Raw genomic sequence first — 15,972 nt, 5'->3', positions numbered from 1 at the left:
CTCCTTCAGGCCAGCGGAAAACCAAATTCCTCACCTCTTCTGGCCGGGCGCAGCAGCAACAGAGGAGAAGAAAGGTGCAGACACAGAGCCCTCACGGCATCCACAGTGACAGTGCTGGGATGCCTGGCCATCTAACCATCAAAGAAAAGCAAGGCTCACGTGGGATCCACTATGGACAAACCTGCCTCTCCACCTCCCACACACAGTATCCTGGATGAATTAACCCTGCTCACTGCAGTCATGCAATACCCAGAGAGAAAAAACACAGAAACATTATTGAATTTCCTTCAGAGGGCCCTAGAAATGGTTCTCCCGGGGAGCTGGACCTGGGAGGGAGGAAGAGCCCTGCAGCTCCACTTCTGGCTCAACCACGCACCTATGCACTGAGAGAGAGAGACCACGGCAAGCTGCTTCACCTTACTGGCTCAGTTTCCCCATGCAGCAGGAGGCAAGGAAAACATTTTCCTGCCAATCTTTCAGGAGTATTAGAGAGAAAAACGTATTCGATTAAAAACTACCTAATAAAAAGGCATTTTTATTCCCATGCTATTTTAAACAAAATCATATATGATTTGCACCTCAAGACAGCCTGATTCAACATACAGTTGGTAAAATTAATAAGTGCCACGTTCTGGAAGGGAGAGTTCCTGATTTTGCACCATTTGGGAGGGGGGCGGGAGTAGGAAAGCTGGGCATGGAAAATGGTGTGCGAGGTTCTAGAGGAACTTGGGGCAAATCTCCAGGCCTCAGTTTCCACCTGGGCGCCTCAGCGGGTGCACGTGCCCCTGGGCTGCTTTCTGCTCCAACACCGGCTGGCTGCCCTCTTAGGAACCGCAGCTGATAAAGAGGAGCTGGGGCCCTGCGAACCCCTCGGCTCAGCCTCACAGAACAGCGCGCCACATCCCTTCCCGGGGCGTCCTGCGGCTTCCTGGACATACAACTTCATTCCCCAAAACTCCATGCCATCAACTCACCCAACGTGAATGCAGCGAAGGGCCTCGGGGAACCGGAAAACGGGGGCCGGAGGAGCGAGTCTCAGCCCCAGCCTTTGCCGCCTCCTTCTCGAACCTCCCTGCTCGAGGCGCGGACGTCCAGCTGCCTACAGCCGGCACCCGAGCCCCAGCCTTCAGTCCACACCCGCCGCGCCAGCCCCGCGGGCCGACCCCGGGCGCAGGGCGGACGGGCAACCTGGGCACCAGGACCGCGACGGGGCGGTCAAGCAGCCGCGCCCTGGACCGCGGCGGCTCCAAATCCTAAACACACACGCGCACACACAAGCGCGCGCGCCGGCCAATCCGTTCGCCCGGAGGAGTCGGAAGGCGCTTCCACAGCTCTTCATTCATTCCCCCAAAGGCGAGGTTCCCTTCTCCCGGGCGCCTCCATCCCAAGACCTTAGGGGGCTCCAAGGGGGCCAACTGCGCCACGAGCCGCCCGCCATCCGCCCACGGCCGCCGAGTCCTCTCCACCCGCACACACAACCCAAAAGACTCGCGCTCCATCACGATCGGCAGCGTCGCCCCCGCGCAGGGGCCGTTGCCACCCCGGCTCCCCACAGCTTCGTCACCCCGCAGCCCCACCGCCCGGCCGCCCCGCCGCGCCACTCGGCTCAGACCTGCAGCGCTCGGCTCGCCGCGCCCAGGCCGGCCGGGGACGCCGCCGCCGCCGCCGCCGCCGCCACCGCAGCCGGGAAGCGCCGGCTACTCCGGAGTCACGCCGCCTCCTGAGCTGCGGCGGGGCGCTGGGAGGGGGCAGAGGGCAGGGGGCGGGGAGGAAGGAAGAGGGAGCGGGGGGCAAAAGTTCAAGCCGCCCGGGCCTCGCCGCGCCCCCGTCTCCTCCCAGGCCCGCCCCCGCGGTCCCCCTCCCGGAACCCGGTCCCACAGGCTTCGGCGCCTGGGACACCCCACCCCCCCAGGCCTCCCCTCCCTGTGCGGCCGCGGGACTGGAGCCGGGGCGAGGAGGCGGTTCTGAACCGGAGTCCGGGAGAGAGTGGCAGATGCACACCTACCTGCCCCGGGCCGCGCCTGGAAACTTCCCAGAAGTGCGCCGGGAAGCGGAGCGCATGGCTGGAGAATCCCCACCCCCACCCCCAGCCCCATCCCCATCCCCACCCAAAGCGCGCTCTTAAGGAGAAAGCACGGATCTGTCGGTCCGTCGGTCCTCCGCCTGCAGCGCGCCGCCCCGATTCCGACTCCTGGGGTCGTTCTCCTGGACAGCCGGCCCGTGCGTGCCCTGTGGCGTGCGCCCCCCCGCCGGCCTCCGGCTGTCCGCAGCGCCACCACCCTGCCGCCGAGTGCCCCGTCCCCGAGCTCCGACCGCATTTTCCCGAGCCGGGGAGGGGGGCGTGCGACCCTTCCCGCGGGGTCCCCAGCGCGCGGGGCGCCCAGAGCGCGGCCAGAACCGGCGGCGAGGGGACGCCCTCCGCTGGGGGCCGCGGTTGCCTCGGGGAGACTGGGCCGAGGGTCGCGGGGCCCAAACCTGCCTCGGCTCCGCGCGCTCGCAAGTTCATTGTCTGCCTGGGCCGCCGCCGCCGCCGCCGCCGCTGCCGCCGCGCCGGGAGCGCCGCGGGGAGTGAGGCTGCGCGCAGCCTCCGCCAGCCCGGACTCCCTACGCCCAGCCCGGGCCGCCCCCGGCGCTGCCCGGCCAGAACGCGGAGGGGCGCCGGAGCCCGGAGCCAGACACCCACCCGCCGCTCGTCGCCGCCCCCGCCGCCGCGCCTGGCACCCAACTTGTACCTGAGAAGCCCGAGTCCAGCCCGGGAGCCTCTTCGGCTCGGGTTCCGCGGGAGCGCGCCCAGCCCCGCGCCTCGAGCCCCTCAGCCAGGGCGCGTCAACCTGACTCCCCGAGCGCAGGGAGGAAAAGTTTGGGAGTGACGTGCGGATGGCGAATGAAACATCCGAAAAGAACCCTCCCCCCGCCCCGTGTCGCGCTGACACACATCAGCTCGAGTCTGGAATGTGAGAAAAAGGCGTGTGCGCGGAGCGGTGGGTTTGGTTCCCGCCCCCTCCCCTTCCGAGTAAACACGGCTTGTGCGATGCGGTGATTCCAAATAGAAAGAAAACCGAAACCCCTGAAGTCGGCCAATGACACCCCTGCGAGAGACATTTTTAACGAACTTGGCGGTCTGGAGCCAGCCCATACGTTGATATTCAAGGCCACGGCGCTGGTGGGTTCCGCGCCCTCTGTTGTATTTTTGCATCCCGAGAAGGCTCTCCCGGGCTCTTCGGCCCAGCCTGTTTGCTTCCACGGTGAGGGAAGGCTCAGCGGGACCCCGAGCCCGGCCGGCCGCAGTGGCCCAGGGGGGCGGCAGCTCCAGGAAACCACCTGGGCTGCCCGAGGTCAAGGAAGCGGCACCAGCGGTCGACTCCCGGGCTCTTGACTGAAGATACCGTCAGTTAAAGAAAAGACACTTTGAATTCTGGAAGACTCGACTCAAGCCCAGCCTCTCAGGAAACAGGTCCAAGGGACAGGAAAAAAAAAAATCCTTGTCCTCAGTCACATAGCCTTTTGCCTGCCCGTGTCCCCATGGCTACAATCCAGCATCTTGTCCTCAAAGCAACAAAGCAACCAAGAGTGGAGCTAAAATGTTCCATAAATGTCAAGCGCTGGCACACCGCTGAGGGATGCGTCCTGAGGGTGCCTTTTCCCCCTTTCCTCTCTTTCTGGAAATACGTGACTTTTATTGCTTGAGGCTTCATTTCACCACCACCCACCCACCCCGAAACTATAACCCATCCTGAGGTCATAAACTTCTGCTCAACTGATGCAGAGGTCACAATCAGAGGATTATAACTGCAGATGGAAAGCTGGGATGAGACGGGAATTCTTCAAAACGGTATCTTGTTTTCCTGCAAATAATGCCTCTTACATAAAGTCTACGAAGAAAGATAAATGCAGCAAAGAGACCAGCCTTAGAATCTCAGACTAGATTGCTTTTTCCATATAGACTCCACTTGGTGGGTTTTGTTCATTATTATTTTTTTAAACAAAAAGCTTTTTCTGAAAATACAATGAGCTGCTTTTTGCAGGGTTCACAATTCCCAATAGATGATGATGCCATTTTTCAAGGTCTTACCCACGTTGTGGCTTTGGGGCTTATTTATTAGTTCCCAAGAAAAGCCTGCCTTTCAGTAAGGTTTATATACTCAAGTAATTGCCTCGGGGGACACAGTGCAGGGTGCTGTTAAAGAAGGTTGGTTGCGCATGCTTCTGCAAGGAAGGCCCTGGGCCAGGCAGCTGTCAGACCAGAGTGTGCAATGGGTTTAAACAAACACAGGGAAGGTTCTATGGAAACACGGAGGAGGAAATCCCCTCCCGTAAGCGTGTGTGGAACCGTATTCCACAGCCACACACACCTCGTCTTTCCTCTCCTCCCTCCAAGTAAACACACCACTCCGTTGTGGAGACAGCGCAGGGCCCACCCAGATCACTTTCAGATTCAGGTGTCAGAAATCTCAGTTGACCCAGAAGAAACTGTTTTTAAGTAAAATCACGGTGCGGCTTTGATATGAATTCCACCAGGGACTTTCTAAAGGTATTTATATACGTGCCTGAGATTAACTGGTTGGCAATTTTTCCCCTCAACATTAATTTCAAAAAATCACCCAAGAATTGCCCTTGAGTCTTTTATTCTGGAGAGTTGAGAGAATACCCAAAGGCCAGACATGTGAGTGAGTGGGTGGGTGAGTAGATGGATGGGTAACTGTGAGAGAGGCTGGTGCCAACATGACATTGGCAACTAATGGGTAAAAAAAATACAAGTAATTTAAGAAAACAAATATCCCCTCACCATATGCACACGTAGGCCTCCATAATTCTGGAATTAAATTGTCTGGCTTCAACCCCTACTGCTGACACCAACGAGCTGAGTGACCTTGGGCAAGTCACTTCTTTCGTTGCCTCAGTCTGGGGCCTATAATAGCCCCTACAAGCAGTAAATTGAATTATTGACCCCATGGGGGTATTACGCTTCTACATCTTGTCACAGCCTCATAGCACATGGAATGTGCTTCCCCATCCCTTGACTTTGGACTTGGTCATATGACTTGCTTTAGACAATGAGATTTTGAAGAATGTGACTGAATCAGAGGCTTGACATGTGTTGCAGGGCTGGGCTTGCTCTCCTGTGCTTTGGATCCATAATGAGAAGAACACATCCTGAGAAGCTGCTGCCTCTTCCAGCAAGGCTCCAGAATAAACACACGTGGAGCAGACCTGAACTCAACTTGCAGCCTGGAGCCAAGTGACCCAGCCTGGATTCAGAACTGCCTCAGCTGACCTACAAACACATGAACAAGGGGGAAATGCTTGTTGCAAGCTATTGAATGTTGGAAATTTTGTTACATAGCATTATTGTGGAAGTGGCTGACTGATACATTCCCTCAGTGGGCTGGTGTGAAGACTAATGATACAGTGTTTGGAAAACATTAAGCATAATTCTTAGGACCTAGTAAGAGCTCAGAAATATTAGCTATTATTAGTAATCAATATTACTGAAAGTGGTTTTGCATATAATAGTCACATAAGAACTGTTATTGAACTGGTTAATTGAATTAATGAACAAGTATTACTTGAGTAAAGATTCTATGAGAATGAAAGCACATCAGAAAATTGGAAGACCAGGGACCTGCCATGATCCCCAAGTTACATTCATTCATTCATTCATTCATTCAACAGACACTCCCTGAACCTCTGCTCTGTGCCACACACTGGAGTGAATGTTGGAGCCACTAAGATGATTAAGTCTCCAAACCCTCCTAAGGATGGAGACCTACAGATCCCCACCATGTGACAAACACTGCTAAGTACTTCCCCGTGCTACATCATTTGACCTTCACAACAGCCTTGTGAGCCAATATTATTTAATCCCCATTTTTCAGGTGAGGAGACTGAGGCTCAGGAAACAAAACAACATAGGAAAAGACCAAAGCCCACTCCTATACCTTTAGTGTGCACTTGTGCCAGTGAATTCAAGTTCATGGTGGGCACACCCATCAGATAAGCGCAGTGAGAATAAAGCAGTAAACACCACTGTGTCAATCTCCAGGCGTCTTATGTGCAATTTGCTTAAGAAATACTGAAGCTTGGGGGACCCAAGTTCTGCTTCTGCCATCAGCTGTCTGTAAGCCCTTGAGCCCCTCTCTGACCCTCAGTTTCCCCACCTGGAGGGGAGAAGGACCTTGAAAGCTGCGGCTCTGGCATCTTCTAAAGCTGTTGATTCAAGAGGCATTGCTGTTGGAAGTTCATGTTAAAGGGATTAAGGGATGGGAATCACAGTGCAAGGAACTGGCCCAGTAATTTGAAAGTGGGGACAACAGACCACTTAAGGGGAAAGGAGATAAGGTCGGGCCATGGGCACTGCTCATTACAAGCCCCAACTCAACAGCCGCAACCTTGCCTTTGGTCATTCCACCATGTGAGCATTAAAACCAGAGCATTCGGGGTCTTCCAAGAAACTTCTGTTAGAATGGAATGGCCCTTTTACATGTCAGAGGACTTAGTTTTCAGCTAACGCCTTAATTTTCAGTTAACACTTTAGCAGAGACTGGGATGAAGTTCAATTCACATTCAGCTTATTCCCCAACTCCAGGTTGTTTCCAAGGGGACGGCATTGGGGGGTGGGGACTGCCAGAGTCAGAGTTCCTGTGCTGGAAAAGGCTGCACGTGAGGGCCATGGGGCCCCTGGGGATCAGTGCACAGGCTCTCCAATTTGTTTCGTTGGACCTGGCTTCAGATCTCTGCCACCAGCAGCGACCTGCTTCCAGCCCTGTGACTTTGACGAATTTAGACTGCTCAGTAACCTGAAGTGCATTTCAATTTCATAAATTTAAAAATACTGTGGTTAGACAGATCCCTTCTGCAGTAATGCATCCATTAAGTGCACTTGAAGCCAATTTTGGTATGCTAATCCATCACAAATCAACGTGAAATTTAGGTTCTTGTGAAAATTTCCTACACTCGGTCCAAAACCTCAACCAGATTTAGGATAATAACAAATTCCTTAAAGCTGCAGACTTCAACTCTGTATCGAAACTTCAGTGAAGAAAGCAATGGGGCCAGTTTTAAACAAACGTCGGAATGGGTGTGTTTACACGAGCGTTGCCTATTCTAACGGGGTCCCCCGCGGGGGGTCAGTTCACTTACTCTAAAGATGCTGCCACAGCTGGAAGGTTTTAGAACTCTATTTTGAGTTCCCTCCAGGGAAATCTGTAAGCCCTTTGAGGGCAAGAACAGGGTCGGGTAAGTCTCTGTATTCCCAGCCCCTAGCTCAGAGCCTGGCACAACGGACACATCCAGTGAATGACCCAGTTGGAATTTCCTGGCTTGATTAGCGACTTGTCCACCAAATTACTTTCTAAAATCAAATGCCTTCCCCACCAATGAAGACTGGGGATCCGAAAAGCACAGGCAGAAACCTCTGAAGGAAAATCAGATGAAGACTCTAAGTGGTTTTAGTGATGACAGCATCTTCACCTCTTTATCCTGCACGAGTGAGCGTATGGCCAGTAATTGGTGATAAAAAGAACCTACAGGTGATGAAAGAGACGTAATGTCATTGTTATCACCACCTAAGACCGTTGCTGCCAACTGTTGGCGGGCATGGCCTATTAACTGGATGTTTTTAGCTGCATAATAGACATTTCGCCAATAAGATAAAGTTTACAGCTGGTAGCATTTTCACTTACTCGCTTCTGTCATAAAATCTCCAACCCACCCAACAGCAAACATGAGCTGTTGACTTTTAGTAAATTTAGAGCAGCATTGCCTGCCCTAGCTGTGAAATACCTGAGCCTTCTAAACACGTTTCATTTTCCTGGTTGAGCATTTAATGCAGTCACATGTTACAAAGCCCTGCTTGGGAGGATGAGGGGAATGACACACCCACACTCAGAGGCTCCAAGCAGCTGTTGGTGATTTGCACCCCTTTCCTGCCCAGCTTTGCTGCTGGGTTCAACCCAGACCTGCTTCACTCCTCACAACCCCTGGCTCTCTGAATGTCCCCATCACACACCTGCCCAGGTGCCTGAGGCAGAGACCCCAGGGTCATCCTTAGCTCTTGGCTCTTTTACCCCCAGCTCCCATTAGCCACCGTCATCTTCTCAACCCTGCCGATCTTAGAAGCCTGGGGTGTTTTTAAAATGCAGATTCCTGGGCTTCAGTACCAGAGATTCCATTTCAGTGGGTCTGGGGTGAGGCCCCAGGATCTGAAACTCTGGGGGTTGTATCTGGGGATCTGTATGTTTAACAACCCTCCCCCACTCCATACCCACTGAAGTCTGAGAACCACTAGTTTGGACACATCTCTCCTCTCCCTTGGGCCTGTTGTAGTAGCCTTTAGCTACACTCTCTGCTTCCTTTCCTTGACCTCCACTAACTGGTTCTTTCTACACGCATAGCCAGCATCTTTCCAACACACAAATCAGAGCATGTCAGCCCCCATAATAAAACACCTGTAATACCTCCACTGCCCCCAAAGGTGAGTCCAGTCCACATTGCCAGGCAGGGTCCAAGGCCCCGCAGCTGTGCCTCTGTCTCCCTTCCCAGTTCTCACACACCCATCAGCGCCTTTCCCACTGCTTCCCAAAGTGGCTCAGTGACAACAGATATGGTCGTTCTGAGATGAGTCTGGGACAATGGCATCATGAAACATTCCCAGGGACTATCTGCTCTTGGATGGAGGGTTAACTAGAGAGAAGTTGCTTCCTTAGAAGTTTCTTTGATGGCATTAAAACCCAGTGTGAGTGTGGCCCCTTCTCCTCCCCAGGCCTTACATCCCTGCCCATGACATGGGGGTGGAACTGGATTATCTCTTGGGACCAAGTCCTCTCCAAAGTGTCATTAGAATCTTGATTACCCATCATGAGAAGTGACAGAAGGTGATCTGTTCACTATCTGCATCAGTCTTCTATAGCTGTGTAACAAATTACCCCAAACCCAGTGTCTTAAAACAACACCTACTAACTACATCACGGTTCTGTGGGTCAGATGTCTGTTGGGTTCTCTGCTTCAGGTCTCACCAGAATAAAATCAAGGGGACAGCAAGCCTGGGTTCTTATCTGCAGGTCCTGCGGAGAAAGTACTTCCAAGCCCATTCAGGTTGTTAGCAGGATTCATTTCTTTGTGGTTACTGAGACCCTCGCTTCCTTGCTCGGTGTTGGCTTGGGTTTGGTCTCTACTCTCAGAGGCCACCCTCATTTCTCCTCATGTGGTCTCCTCCACCTGTGAAACAGCAACAGCATTTCAAGTCCTTCTTGCTCTTGGGACCCCTTTGCCTTCTCTTCTGCCTCTTCAGGGCTTCTGTGATTACGCTGAGCCCACCAAGGAGAATCCAAGATATTCATAATGCAGGATAATCTCCTTATCTTAAGGTCGACTGATTAGTAGCCTTAACTACATCTGCAAGGTCCCTTTTGCCATGTAACCTACACATTCATAGGCATAACACTGGGAGCAAAGGTGATGGGGGTCATTTAAAATTCAGCCTACCACACATCAGTGTCAGGAAATCCAAAAGGCTAGCTGCTCTTGCCCGCATCACTTCTTCAGGGAACATTTCCCGAGTGGGTCCAGGGACACCACTCATGAGCTCCCAGAACAGCAGCCCTGCCCTCTAGAGGCTCACAGTCTAAAAGGACACAGACAGGGAAAACCAAGTGTCAAGCCTGTGCCAGTGCTGGGGCAGGGGCCCAGGGCGGGGGGGTGCAGCTTTCTCATGCACTCAATGAGAAGCTGGCCTGCATAAGCGTCCCCAAGCCCCAGTCATCCAGGTTGCTCTCAGATTTTGCTTTATCTGGAACAGTGATCCACTTACCACGTTCTTTCAATATGCTCACACAGAAGCAATTTACATACTGAAATATATACAGATGAAGCTGTAAGGTGGCTGGGAGTTGCTTCAATAATGGGGTGTGGGAAGAGTGTGGGGCACAGAGAAATGGCACTGGCCACAGGCTGATGACGGTTGGAGCTGGAAGGTGTGGTGTTGGGCACCCATCTCTATTTCTGGTCTGTGTTTGGAAAGCCCCACAGTAAAAAGAGTTTAAAAACTATTCTTATAGAAGATGAGTTATTTCCTTATGAATGGAAAAACCACTATCATTCACCATAAAAATTTGTCAAAAATTAAATATAATTTTAAAAAAAACAACAACAAAGTGGTTAAATTCCAGCCAGGTACTGAGAGGTGTCTCCTCCCTGTTAATACTCCCTGTTAGGAAAATTAGCAAGTGTCAGAGTTTAAGGACTAGGACCCAGTGAGCTTTCTCACTGGGATAGTTTTTAAGAGGACTTAACAATTTTCTTTAAATCCTTCTGATGTAACTTTCCCAGTAAGCATCTCCACTGTATTTAATGCCTGGTCCATGTATCCCTAAAAGTCCCCTGTGGTCTGAACAAGCTCTTGAGGCCCCTCTGGACCCTGCAGTGTCCCAGACTGTGACTGTGTGTGTGCAGAGAGGGGGTGTGGATGGGGAGGGGTCAGAGGGTGGAGAGGAACAGCCCAGGCCACCAGGGAGAGTCCCTTAGGTGAAGAAAGCTTGAGCTCCGAGTTTGCCCTCCTCTGACCTTGGCACCTGAACCTCTTCTCCAAATCTCACTCCCCTCCCCACTCAAGACTCAAGACCCAAAGCATTGATCATACCCCAACCGCAAGCTGACCCTGGGAAAGAGCCTGGGGGCCTCCACACCTTGAATGAATGTCTAATGAAGGCCATTCTCCCATCCCCAGGTCTCAGAGGAGACTGCAGGTAGCTTTTTTATCTCCTAAGTCTCAGGTATCCTGAGCATTTGAGGAGGTTGAGATGGGAGGTGCTCAGCCAAGGCACGACTTGAAGGCCTAACCCATGGGCCACATCAGTGGAACTAAGAAGAGGCTGGCATCACGGCAAGTCCATCCATCTAGAATTGAGCTGTGGGCCCTTCTGGTCAACCGTGAGGTAGGTCTGATGACTTCCTGGCACTTTGCAGTGACCTGGTCTCCAACCCACCCCAGTTTCCCAAGGACACGGGCAGAGCAAGGAGATGTGCCAACTGCCTGGCTATACCGTGGCCACAGGGGAGGGAAGGGGAGAGAGTAGGACCAGTCCCTCCCCGGGAATACACGGTGCTCTTCCGGCCTCACGGCTGCACAGAGACAGGGGAAGAGGATGTTCCTTGCACACCTGCCTGTTGCCAGGCACTCTGCTGGGGGCCGTGCACATTCCTTCCAGCCGAGACACTGTTGAGGGGACGAGAGGTGGGCAATGGGGAAGGGTGGGGTCTGGGGCACTGTGGAGCACACACACCCATCCAAGGAGATAGCTGGGTCTCAGCTCCTGCTAAATGGGGAATGGGAGCCAGAAATCTGAGTTTTATTGTGAAATAGCTCAATTTTAAAAGTAATTTTGGATTGGCAACTAAATCAGAGAAAAAAATTATATGGCACAGTGAGAACCAACCCATTCAGATTGCAGGAGAGATGTCCACAGGCTACCACTTCCGTAGCTCTGTACCAATGGCTCCTGACACTTCAGCAAGCTGTTTCTGCGAAGGTCTGGGAGGCGCTAAGAGGTTATCATCCCATTTTACGGGTCAGAAAACTGAGGCTCAGATAGTTGCCCAAAGGCACACAGCCTTGCAAATAGAGCAGGAGATGGGGTGGGGCCCATTGCCCCTTGAATCAGTGCTCTGTTTGGGGTACCCCCCCAACCCAGAAATGGACCAGATGTCACCTAAGAGTCCCATCCAGAAGGTTAGCTCTGAAAAGGCTGGAGCACTCAGTCAGGGGTCTCCTCCAGGAGCCTCAGGGGCCACCAGTCACCTCACTCCCGATTTGCATACTTACACACCAGCGGCACACGCCAATGACTGTGAGCATTCTCAGATGACAATGTTACGATTACAATCCTCAGAGCAGTTTGTCATTTCTCATGTATTCCCTTTTTTGCCTGGCCAAGCCAGCCTGTATCATGGTAGTTGTGATGTATCTGGCCTCTGGTTGGCCTGCAGGAGGGAGAATTCTGGGAGGAAGGAGTCAAGAAGTGAGAAGGGTCTGGACCCAGAGACCCGTGTGCGCTGCAGTATATGCAGGACTGCTGTCCCTCTTTCCTGAGCTGGGAGGACCCACTGTCTTTGCGCCCAGTTGAGGGAGGAACTATTTTTCCACAGGTGCCCACTGGGGGCTGCATCGGAGATAAGCCGCCTTCTCCATCCACTGCCACTGATCTGCGCGCAAGGCTGGGTCTCTGTGAGTCCTGGGCGTCCTGTCATGGGGCTCCCCTGAAACCAGCCTCTTGCCGGGCTTCCCTCCTGCTTCACAGGGGCCCAGGGCCCCCGAAGTCCACCCCTTCGATGCTCACCTCAAAAGGAGCCGAGGGGTGCTTCTCCCCCTTCAGGAACCAGGATGCAGACATTTGTACAATGTATCTTGTCAACCAAACTAAGTCATCCCTCCTCTGGCCGTGATCAGGGCCTACAGCTGCTGGTATGTCCGGGTCGGTGTAAAAACAATTATTTCTTCTTTCAAATCAGCCGGAGAGCTAAGCTGATATTTGAGGAGTCAAGGAATCAAATATTCATAGAAACGACTGCATGATTCTTATTTGGAATATTAATTATGTGAAGGGAACAACAGAACCAGTTTTTGTCTTTTTTTTTCTAAGCCCCAGTGAAGGAGCTGTCCCCAGACTCTGCTAAAAGCCTAACACAAATAAGCAAGGTCCCACAAGCCGCTGCCTGACCTCAGTCGGGACCTGCCCCCGGTAGAGGCCACGGTAACAACAGCACCAAAAAAAAAAAAAAAAAAATCATACCTGGAGTACCTCTAGGGCTTTACAATTTACAGACACTTTTGCATTCGTCCAGTCCTTTGGGCCCCTGTACCTAACTCTTAAAGATCCATATGCGACATATTAATGCACCATTTTATAAAGAAGCAGTAGTTTCAGAAAGAGAAAGGTTCTTGCCCAAGGACTCAGCTAAGAAGTCCTAACTGTAAAGGAAGGATTCAATCCAAGGCCAGTGCTTTCCCTACTAAACCCTCTTCACTCAGCAGAAAAATCTCAGCCTCATCGCGGCCCTGAGGAAAGTACATTATTCCACCCATTTTATACATAAGGAAACTGTAACTGAGAGAGCTTCACCTTGGGCCACTTCCCAAACCCCCTGTAACATTCACCCACCCATCCTTTCACCCTAAGGAGGCTCCTGGCACCCTAGGACCCTGACCCATTTTTCCCAGGATAAGGGACCCACAGGGGTGATGGCATTCAAGGGTGTTTTTTAGTTCTGTTGCTTTCCAGCTCAGTATTTTAAAAATATCAACACACCAGAACCATAGAACACAAGGTTTTCTGCACCTTGGCTAATTTCCTGCTGACTCAACCAGGCTGGGAAACAGGAAACAGTGGTAACTTCTCTGGCCGTGTGTGAAAAATATTTATTGTTGAATAGTCCTCTGTTTAATAAAAGGCAGTCAGGCCTCTCTACAGGGCAGAGAAGCTCCCAAAAATGTGGCTGTCCTTCCCAAGCCTGTCACTTTCGTGCGGGAGGATTCAGGTGGAGCTGCTTTCTCTTTTGTTCTAGCAGGGTTTTCGTCTTCTCTCTGCAGAGGCCGGGTGCAGCCACAATTTACGGAAGCCAGAGCAGAACTTCCAGTTCCTATTTTCACCCCAATATGCTTTTCTTCGGTGAGCCTGGGAAAGAAATGACCTGACCCCTCTGCACCTCCGTTTACCCATCTGCGAAATGGCTAGAATAAAATGCAGGTATTGATTGATTTGTAAAGATCCTGCCTCTGATTCATCTTCAAATAACCTCCATGTTCAGGGCCAGGGGGCTCCTCCCTGGAGGCTGAACGTGGCTCTATGTTGACTTGAAAAGAGCCTTTGAAATGCCAGAGGAAACGGCAAAAGACATCAGGGCACACGAAAGCTACCTCTCCTATTCAATAATGCTCGAGGCTTTTGATGATGCTTATGTGAGTAGCTCCTGTCCGTGGAGGACCGTGTGAGAGAGCCAGTTTCAGAAGGGAGCCCTTTACAGTATATTGGATTCCAAATCCCAAAGACCAAAGACGGGGGGTTAATCATGTTTCAATTACCTCAACGGTTGCAAAGACTGATATCGATGTGATGTGTCCCGGCCATCCTCTGTGTTAAAGGTGTACTTCCATATGCCATAAATAGCATCTCGATTTTTGTCCCCCAACCCCTCCCAGCCCGCCCCGGGATCGGATGTGTTCAGCCTGGGAATTGATCACCAGCTTCAGAGCTTCAGCAGCTGAGATGACGCGTGGTGCTTTTTAATCTCCCCCCACCCCCCCCCGCCCTTTGTTCTTCCAGGGCTGGCTGGTTTCCCTGTCTCCTCCAAGCACGCCCAGCAGGGGTTTGTGGACGGAGGGCAGGTGACAGGCGGTGCTTGGTGTGGGACCCGGGAGATGGGACGGGCAGGACGGCTGTGCTCTGTGGATTGGCTGCTCTTTAGCCCAGGCCTCTCTCCCAAGCTCTGTATGTCCCGTGGCCGGGGCAGAGGCACCAGACTTCATCTTCTGGTGCCCAGCTGCCCCAGCCTCCCTGATCCCGTCTCAGGGAATGGCCGTCCCCCAGGCGAGGAGGCTGGGAATTGCCCTTCATCCCTTCTTCCCCACTTCCCACAGGTCTCTTGATTCTGCTTGTTGATGGCTCAAGGCGCTGTCTCCTCCTCCTGCCTCGTTGCCATGGGCCTGCCTCAGGCCTCCACTCCCCTTGCCCAGATCCCTGCCTCCCAGTGGGTCTCCTTGCCTCCACCCCGCCCCAAGCCCCCACCTTCCTTGCTCTCCTAACCGCAGAAGCCCTGATCGACTCTCAGTTTCGAGCACTGCTCTTCTGTCCCTGGGCCCTCCCTCGACCTGGGGCACTCTCCCCGCCCACACCCTCTGCATGGCTTCCCCCATTTCCCAGCCCTCCCTGCGGTTCGATGGGATCACATGAGTTCTGGCCAGGGGACTGCCTGTCGGATGACGCGTGTCATTTCCAGCTGAAGCACAGAAGAGCAGGTGGGAACTCTCCCTGTGCTGTCTGGGAGGGGGTGGACCCCGCAGGCCAAAGCAGCCTCCATCACTGAGTCACCGTAAGGTGGACACCTGATGTCCAGTCTCTCAACATACATGGCCTGTGTGTGAACAAGAAACCAATCGTATGTGTCAACCCCCTGAGACGTCAGTGTTGCAGTGACTGTAGCAGAGACCTTGCCCACCCAGATTCATGGCCTGGGGAGCTCCCTTCCCTCTTCCACACACTCAAGAGCCACCCCCTCTAGAAGCCAGTGAAACTCAGGTCCCCAGCCTATGCTTCTACAGTGTCCTGCGATTTACCCCAAGGGAGGAACTTTGTCATCACCATCATTGTGGTCCCTGTCACCATCACCACCATCACCACCATCATCACCATCGTTCATCATTTCATGATGACTGTCTGAATGCTGTACTCATATACCACATCTCATCTAATCCTCATGATCAAGTGTATACTATTTCTTCTTCCCATTTTGCAGACCAGGAAACTGAGGCTCAGAGAGGTTACGTGGCTTGTTTAGTTGCCCAGGTGCCAAGGGACGGTCTGTCCAAGCCCACAGCTGGACCCCTTCCTTATCCGCTTCTCTATGCCCGGCACTCAGCACAGATTCTAGCACACAGTGGATGCTCGCTGAAGTTTGTCGAATGAATTCATGAATGATGCTTGCTTTCTGGCCTTCCTTTTATGTAGTAGACCTCAGGGGAGAGGTGGGGCTTCCCCCTGGTGCTGGGACAAGTGGCAAGTTATGCCCAGAAAGATCCCCACCACGCCCTCTCCCTCCAGGGCAGCTCACACCAAACATTATCTCTCAGCTCAGTTTGCAGAAGACTTTCGTGTGTGATGGAGCCTGGTTTTTTGTTTTGTTCTGTTTTGTTTTTGAAACGAAACTGTGAAAAGATGGGATGGACACAGTCTTCATCACTTGCTTCTACTCTGACACTGGGAT

At 52.7% G+C, this 15,972-nt stretch overlaps 1 protein-coding gene across 7 annotated transcripts in view; it reads right to left on the bottom strand.

Annotated features, from left to right (window-relative positions):
• CHST15 (carbohydrate sulfotransferase 15) overlaps positions 1 to 2,870 on the bottom strand; it is a 100,356-nt gene extending 97,486 nt beyond the window's left edge. For 3 of the 7 annotated variants that reach the window (XR_014253287.1, XR_014253288.1, XM_082424327.1), the window contains exon 1: positions 2,733 to 2,870. The gene's annotated coding sequence lies outside the window, so the exon portion shown is untranslated. Of the gene's footprint in view, positions 1 to 974; positions 1,428 to 1,612; positions 1,773 to 2,005; positions 2,052 to 2,479; positions 2,605 to 2,732 lie in introns of those variants that run through there. The other 4 variants (XM_082424329.1, XM_082424330.1, XM_082424328.1 and 1 more) reach the window with 4 other exon arrangements.
• Positions 2,871 to 15,972: the final 13,102 nt, after the last annotated feature.

The sequence above is a fragment of the Balaenoptera physalus genome (genome assembly GCF_965194825.1).
Source record: "Balaenoptera physalus genome assembly, chromosome: 14".
NCBI classification, from domain to species: domain Eukaryota; kingdom Metazoa; phylum Chordata; class Mammalia; order Artiodactyla; family Balaenopteridae; genus Balaenoptera; species Balaenoptera physalus.
This window is presented reverse-complemented; position numbering and strand designations above follow the sequence as displayed.